Below are 8,471 nucleotides of genomic sequence, written 5' to 3'. Positions count from 1 at the left end.
AGGCAAAGCCCCAAGAGGAGCAAATCACTAGGGGAAATCGTTCTTGTTCCGGGTCAGGGTCAGGGACAAAGGCTTTACTGAAATATGTGAAAGGCCTAGCCCAGGAGGCAGCCCTGTTCTTAGGATAAATATTAGTTAATTCACTTGGGCCTGAAGGATGCTGCTTTGCCCTCATTTGCAGAAAGATGATAATAATGACTACTGTTCTTTGAATTTTCTTTTTTTTTCTCTTTTCCTTTCCTTTTTCTTTTTCTTTTTTGGCTTTAAACAACAGAACTTTATTGTCTCCCAGTTCTGGAGGCTAGAATTCCATAATCAAGATGTTAGCTGAGCCACGCTCCCTGTGACACCTCTAGGGGAATACAAGTTCGCTTCTTCCTGGCCTCTGGTGGTTTGCCAGAGGTCCTTGGCGTCCCTTGGCTTGCAGTTGCCCCACTCAGATCTCTGCCTTTGTTGTCACATGGTTTTCTCCCTGTGTCTCTGTCTTCATGTGGCTGTCTTGCAATAGGACACCAGTCATATTGGATTAATAGCCCACCCTACTCGAGTAGGACCTCATCTTAACTAATTACATGTGCAACACCCCTATTTCCTAATAAGGTCTCATTTTAATGTACCAGAAATTGTTAGGACTTCAACATATCTTTGCCGGTGGAGTGGGGGGGACGGGACACAACACACTTCTACCCATAACACCAGCCTCATTTGATTATATTTCCTGTCAGGGCTTTTTATGGTAAACTAGATTTTTTTTGCTGTCGTTCATTAAGATTTTATCAATTAATCCTCGCACTAATTCCTTGAGGTGGGCCATTATCATCTCTCTTTTGCAGATAGGAAACTTGCTGAAGATCACACAACTTGACGGATTTGGAGGCAGGGTTTGAACCCAAGCAGCTGACTCCCAGGCCTGTCCACTCATGGGGTTACTGTGAAGAGGAAAGGAGTTATAAAATACACCAGGGAGTAGTGGCCTCAAACCGATGGTTCTTATGACAATAAAGTCATTAAACAAATACCAAGCACCTGCTGTATATTAGACACTCTGTTGTGCTAGAAGACATGTGAGCCCAAGTAGACTCAGTCAAGAGTGGACCTTGCAGTCCATGGAAGACAGACACGAATCCAATAACCACACAAATGGATGTGGTTAAGTACAAACTGAGATTGGTGCTCTGAAGAAAACTGACCCAGGTTTAAGAACATTGAACCGGGAACTGGCCAAGATTGAGGGAGAGGGATACCTCAGAATAATATGATGATTATTAGGAATGAGGGAATGACTTGGGTGGGATTCAGTGTAAGTGTCTGATACGTAATCAGATAAATAAGTAATCCAGTGTTCTTTCCATACCATGGACTGTGGCACAGCAGTGAATTGTGAAATCAATTGGGTGGCTGCAACTGGCATTTTAAAAATAAAATGGAATAGCATCAAACATCAGAGGCATTGTCCATAGGAAGAGAGGTTGTGAAACTTTCAGTTATACAGTATATGTGTGTGTTGAGTGTGACCTGAGTCCTTATGTAAAATATATTTCATAATGTGTTATCGTCAAAGAAGTTCGAGAAACATTAAATGAGCTTTTGTGATCAGGTGGAGTCCTCAGTTTGAACCCCAGCCTTGCTTTACCTTTCCAGGGAGTCTCTTTGGGCAGCTTATTTAATTTCTCCAAGCTGTCTCCTCTCCTGAAAGGTAAGAGCATCTCTCCGATCAGTTGCAGGCAAAGAATGAGTCAATGCCTGGTGAGTGTCTAGAACAAGGCCCTCTCCCTTTCCACAGTGGCTTGGTCATGTTCAGAGGATGCTCACCTAGCTACGGCAGCCCCCCGCCCCCCACTTCCTCACACCTGTATCCTTTCTAGACAGGGAGCACCCAGGGCCCCTTGCACCATGAAGCAACCTCTTTTTGTGCCCCACGTCACAACTTCTTGCCCGGCCCCCCAGCTTTGGGCGGTGGTGGTGGAGAGTTCTTTGCCCATTGTCAGTGTCAGGGCTTTCTCTGAAGCTGAGGAAGCCTGCTCAGCCCACGTGTAGGTGTAGCCTGGAGCTGGGGGCCCTTAGTGTCACTGGAGAAACCCTCAACCAAGAGGAGAGTGGCTGACAGATAAATGCCTCAGTTTCCAGTCCTTCAGACTCACATCCTATACCATCCCTGGGGGGACGGGGCTCCGTTTCCCAAGGCGGTAACCAGCTCCATAATGTACCCTTAACTGACTTTCTCCCTGCTGGTCTCGCTTTCCTATGTCCCTCATCCTGCTTCCTGGGATCTTTTCCCAAGAAATTACCTGATCCCAAGTGCTTCTTTCAGGCTTTACTTCCAGGGAACCATTTGAAGTCAGGCCAGCACCTACATAGGCTCAGGTAACTTTTCTCAACAGCTCCCAGTTAAGGAAATTCCATCCAACCTGCTTGCCCCTGGACTAATGAAAACTCAAAAGGCGTGGGGGACAAGGAAAACCCAGAGAATCCACACTATATGTTGATTTTGGGCAGCCTTCTCAGTCTGAGTTTGAGTTCGGGCTAGGTTGGTTCATGCCTCACATTCTTTTGCGTTCTGGAGGATTCACAGGGAGAAGTATTAATTAATTGCATCATAACAAATACATGAAAATAATGACAGTTGTCATTTAGTGAGCAACTTGTTCTATTAATCTTAAATGTTCTATTTCAACTTCTGTTAATATTAATTTTATTAGAAATTTAAATGTAATATTTAAATTTTAATTTCTTTTTTAACAGCTTTCTTAAGATGTAATTCACATACCATACAATTCACCCATTTGAAGTGTAAAGTTCAATGGTTTTTAGTAAATTTACAGAGTTGTTCAGCCATCACCACAATCAGTTTTAGAAGATTTTCATCATCACACAAAATAATCCTTTATCCATTAGCAGTCCTTACTTCCTTCTCCCAAACATCCCCGCCCCCCAACCTCTGGCAACCACTAATCTATTTTCTAACTCCATGGATTTGCCTATTCTGGACAATTCATAGAAGCAGAATCATTTGTGGTCTTTTGTGTTTGGCTTCTTTTACTCTGTATAATATTATCAAGGTTCATCAAAGTTGTAGCATGTATTAGTATTTGATTTCTTTTTATTACTAAATAACCTTTTATTGTATGGACATACCATGTATCGCTTACTTTTTTTTGTTAATAGTCATAATCAACTTTTATTGATTTTACATAAACAGCTTAGAGAATGCCTTTGGAAACCATGTTTTCCCAACATATTTGTGTTACAACACATGACATTTCTTTATGAAAGTATTTGTTAAATCTTTTTGCAGAGGGAGTGGGGAAAAATGAAGAAAGAGGAGGGGAAATAAGATTTCAAAACTAATCTTCAGTGTTAGGCCTAAATATTTGGCAATTATTTCCTTTTATAGAAAATCACAGGATTGTAACTTTGAAACATACCAAAAGTGCAGTGCATCAATTTAATTAAAAAACCAGTGGTGTCTAATACATTATTTGGGCATCAAATTTCCCTTTCTAAATATAAGCAGGGTCATATAATTTTACACTTATTAAATAATGGTTGAAAACAATAACCATCAAAATCTTTAAATAATCCCAGATCTGGATTAAATCATGGTAGTATTAATATTTTCTAAAATTCCAATTTATTTGTTCATCAGTAAAATGTAACAGTTGACAATGTCTCCAGAGAATAAGTTTTCTATGTGGAAGACAATAATCTTATAACACCTGCTATTCATCAGGTCACTGAGCTACTAATACATTATATCATGATTTATTTTCACACTGATTTTTCCACTTCAACAAAGTACAAGCAGTTGTTATCATACCAATTCTGAGTACTTAATCATTCCTGAAACAAGGAACGATCTTCATATTAGTACTTCTTTGTTATGGTGTTTAGTCTTGATATCATTAAGCACAGTGAATTTTACTTAATGAATATGGATGAATTAAGGCAAAAGGACATAACCTAGTCCCCTCAATAATTTATCCTCTACCTTTTAAAAAACTGTTGTTGAGGCTATACAAATTACAGATCTACTGGCTGGAAAGACACAACTTCTCCCTTAGACCAACATTCAGTATTTTGAGCACGAGGTTAAGGTCATGGCATTCACGGCATGTTCCCTTGTTCTACCATTATGGTCGTTCCTCACCTGTACCCACAATACTGATTTTCAAATGATACTGTTCACTTGCTATGCGTCCTGGCTGTAGATTATTTTACTTGATTAAAAATATTTAATATTTGGGTAACAATCTACTCAGTCTTTGTAAACTCTCCATTGAATAATTTTTCATTTTTACAACCACTTACCGCATGGCTGTTGCACTTTTCTTCTGTCATCTTCTTCACATAATTAAGTGGTCTGTTCCCTTCAAAGGAGGAGGGATTTTTGAATGAGCCTCCGATTCTATCCCACAATGTGAAATACTGTCCATAGTTATAGTCAAAGAGCATGTGGTGGTCTGTAGGATGAGCTGAGCCATTAATAAATGGCCTGAAGATATAGGGAACACGAAAATCACCATCATGAATAGAAATTGTCCAGATATTGACCAAGACGTACAAACCTAAATAAACTACCTTGTGTAATGGGAAGATAAATGGGTGTATGTGGTAATGTAGACCCTGAAGGAAGCCATCCAGAGGATGAAAAGCATGACTTGCAAATGGAGTTGGAATCTTCCAGATATGATAAGGTTTATGTAAGTGCTTATATATAAGTCTATGATGAAGGCCTCTGTGAATCCAGTAGATCAGCATGTCAGTGAAAAAGAGAAAGGACAGTACACTAGCAACGAATCAAAACCAGCCGTATGGAAACTCCTCCATGCTGTCATATAATTTGCTGTAACCTCTCACCTCTAGCAGGAACACTGAGACCATGGGGATGCTTATCCATAGCATTGACTGGACAGAATGCATAATCTCTCGATAGACTTGGTTCTTTAAAAATTGTGGGTGTTTCATTAATGAATGATCATAGACAAAATAATAACTCAGCATTGCGAATAAGAAATAAAGGATATAAGCACCAAGATTTGTTATAATCAGGAAACTGACAGCTTGTCGGAAGATGCTGTCCTCTGGCCATGTGGCTGGATATATGTATGGTGTAAAAAAATAATAATCTGCAGCCTTGAGTACAAGATCCATCTTAGCCCCTAGAGAGGGTCCGCCGCCCACTGCCGATTAGGTTACTGCGGGGCCACGGCTGCTCCAGCTACTCTCTATTACTTTTTGATTGTCTCTTTTGTTCACTGAAGTACTCCTAACACCTAGAACAGTGCCTGCCACAAAAACTGTTGGATAAATATATGTGAGATAGGGCTTCCCTGGTGGTGCAGTGGTTGAGAGTCTGCCTGCCGATGCAGGGGACACGAGTTCGTGCCCTGGTCCGGGAAGATCCCACATGCCGCGGAGCGGCTGGACCCGTGAGCCATGGCCACTGAGCCTGCGCGTCCAGAGCCTGTGCTCCACCACGGGAGAGGCCACAACAGTGAGAGGCCTGCGTACCGCAAAAAAAAAAAAAAAAAAAAGTGAGATATATGAATGAGTAATTGGTGAGAGATCTCACAGTAGGAATGAAACTTAGTCCAAAAACTAAGTTGTGAAAGAGGTATACGTTTCTTTATTTTTCTATAACTAAGTTAAATTCCTATTTTGAGAACCATCCTGTGCAGTTCAGGGTCTACAAGCCTGAGAATACATCTGTCTCCAGGATCATCCCCTACCCACACTGGCATCTTCTGAGACAGCCTCATTCCCCAAGATTGCAGGTATAGGAGTCCATCAGGCAGGATGCAGCTAGGTTACCTCCTTTTCCAGCAGGAATTCTCCTTGAAACTTCCCTGCCTTCCAGTGTGCAGGGGTCCCTGCCAGGCAAGGCTGAGGGATAGCTGTGAGGCTGTTTGCGATCCTCTCTGCCTGGACACACAGCTGGTGGCTCCTTCTCTGGAGTCCTACAACCTACCCAGGTGTTGCAGACTGACACAGGACAATTGGATTGTTCCCAGTACTTGACTCTCGTTCTCATCCCCCGACTGCCCGCTTTTTTAGCTAGCTGTAGTGGGAAGAGCAGAGGCTTGATCCAATAGCCACAAGTTCAAATTCAGGTTCTTATCAACCTAGCTGTATGATCTTGGACAATTCCTTTCCCTCTCCTGAGCCTCACTTTCCTTACTGGTAGTGTTATGGGGGTGAACAAGTATAATGCCTATGTCCCCCCAAAGTCTACTGGCCCTCTTGTCCCTATGTGTTGAGGCTGTTCTGACCTCAACATAAAAATGAAGCAGTTTTGTACTTTGGATGATCACCACCCTGCCTACTCCTACCCTCACCCCCACTCACTCTACTCCAGCCTTCACGGTCGACTCGGCATTTCTCTAATGCTCCAAGCATGTTCCCATTCCAGGATCTTTGCGTTTTCTGTTTCTCTGCCTGGAATGCTCTTCTCCTAGACACCGGCAGGGCTAGCTTCCTCATTGCCCTTAGTTTTTGATGAAAACTCACTTCTTGCAGGAAGACTTCCTGGCCTGCCTCAACACCCCTCCTCTTCCCCCTCGCATACCACCCGCCCAGCCTGTCTCCTTCCTTGACCTAGGTTTGCCCCCAGCTTGTATCACTACCTAACATCGGCCATCCTTCTCCGTCATGTGTCTTCCCCACCGTAATATCAGCTACAGGAGAACAGATTTTGATCTGTTGAGTGTGCTGGTGTAGCCCCAGCACCCAGAATGCTTTGCAAGATGTTGTGGGGCTTCCCTGGTGGCGCAGTGGTTGAGAGTCCTCCTGCCGATGCAGGGGACACGGGTTCGTGCCCCGGTCCGGGAAGATCCCACATGCCGCGGAGCGGCTGGGCCCGTGAGCCATGGCCGCTGAGCCTGCGCGTCCGGAGCCTGTGCTCCGCAACGGGAGAGGCCACAACAGTGAGAGGCCCGCGCACCACAAAAAAATAAATAAATAAATAAATAAAGATGTTGTGAAAATATTTGTTGAATGAATGAATGATGTGGGGAATGGGGAAAGTCTATATTGTCTGGCTTGTCATATTCACTGTCTGCTTTCTGGGCTCAACCCCGGTGGGGATTTCCCAGCCTGTGAGAAGCCAGTTTCCTCCTCCCCTGCATCTTCCCAGCCCCAGATCTTTCAATGTCTCATCAGCTCCTTTGAATTTGCATGCCCCACACGAGGAGGTCAGCCCCAAAGCGCCTAGAGTTCCGGAAAAGGCAAACTTTAAAAAAACTTTTTTTTTTCTTCCTGTCTGCATAAAGTGCAGAGGCTGCCCGAACAGCAGTGCGATGGGTAACAAGTGTGCAGCGCTGATGGCAGTCCCGTCCGCGGTAGGTGCTCAGATGCCTGCTGAGAGGAGCCACTAAGGAAGCTGAGATTCAGAGGTGTTACCTCAGCTCACAGCTCCAGCCTGGGAGTGAGGTACCGTTCAAATGTCATGTTTCGGAATCTGAACACACTCCACTCCGCCTTCTTTTAGGATTTTTTTTTTTTTTTTTTGCGGTACGCGGGCCTCTCACTGTTGTGGCCTCTCCCGTTGCGGAGCACAGGCTCCGGACGCGCAGGCTCAGCGGCCATGGCTCACGGGCCCAGCCGCTCGGCGGCATGTGGGATCTTCCCGGACCGGGGCACGAACCCGTGTCCCCTGCATCGGCAGGCAGACTCTCAACCACTGCGCCACCTGGGAAGCCCCTCTTTTACGTATTAAAAGCTCATCAAGGAAGGGAGAAGTAGAATCTGGAGGAATTGGTATATGCATAGATGTTGTAGATCCCTGCCCACCCATCTGTCTCTACAGGGCAAACCCTGAGCGTTGTTTATAACGTGCAAGGGGGTCCAGTAGAGGTGTTGACACGACACATAGAGGACGAGGGCTTTGTCATTTTCTTCTGCACTTGACACGGTTGCTTAAACGTGCTAAGGCAGGCAACAGCGTAACTTAAGATGTTGGGTTTGTTTGGGGCCTGATTAGCAAGTGGTCTAATAAATTGGGACTGGTTTGTTCTAACTCTCTACTCACCTCCAGCTTGCTGTGTGACCTTGAATGACATTCCCAGCCTCTCTGAGCCTTAGGCTGATCCTCTGCAAAGATCATCCACTGGCAAATTACAATATCTAGTGGTTTTCAAAGGCTGGGCTACTGCTCAGTGCCTTTACAAGGAGATGCCTGAGATGTAAAAGCCTTTGTGTACAATTTGCCTGAGACCTAAAGCGGAAGTGAGAAACAGCTGAATATCTGGTGTGTCAAGTTCTCAGCAGAGATGTGAACATCTTTTGCAAAGCTTCAGGCACCGATGGCTTCCTGTCGGTATTTTACATCTGAATGCCCAGCTCAGTTGGACTTGTCAGTTTCCATTTCTCCCTTGTCAGTGGGAGGATCAGAGGACTCCTGTAAGGAAGCCAGACTCCATCCTTGACCTTCTTCTCTACACACGCCTAGTCACCAGTTTTGAGCAATTCCCTGT

The 8,471-nt window shown here is 44.3% G+C and overlaps 1 pseudogene across 1 annotated transcript; it reads right to left on the bottom strand.

The window, feature by feature from the left end:
• Positions 1-3,971: 3,971 nt before the first annotated feature.
• Positions 3,972-5,217, bottom strand: LOC309797470 (lathosterol oxidase-like; annotated as a pseudogene). The gene has a single exon. The product of its transcript is annotated as a lathosterol oxidase-like (transcript).
• Positions 5,218-8,471: the final 3,254 nt, after the last annotated feature.

This window comes from Mesoplodon mirus (genome assembly GCF_964341445.2).
Source record: "Mesoplodon mirus genome assembly, chromosome: 2".
Lineage (NCBI taxonomy): Eukaryota > Metazoa > Chordata > Mammalia > Artiodactyla > Ziphiidae > Mesoplodon > Mesoplodon mirus.
This window is presented reverse-complemented; position numbering and strand designations above follow the sequence as displayed.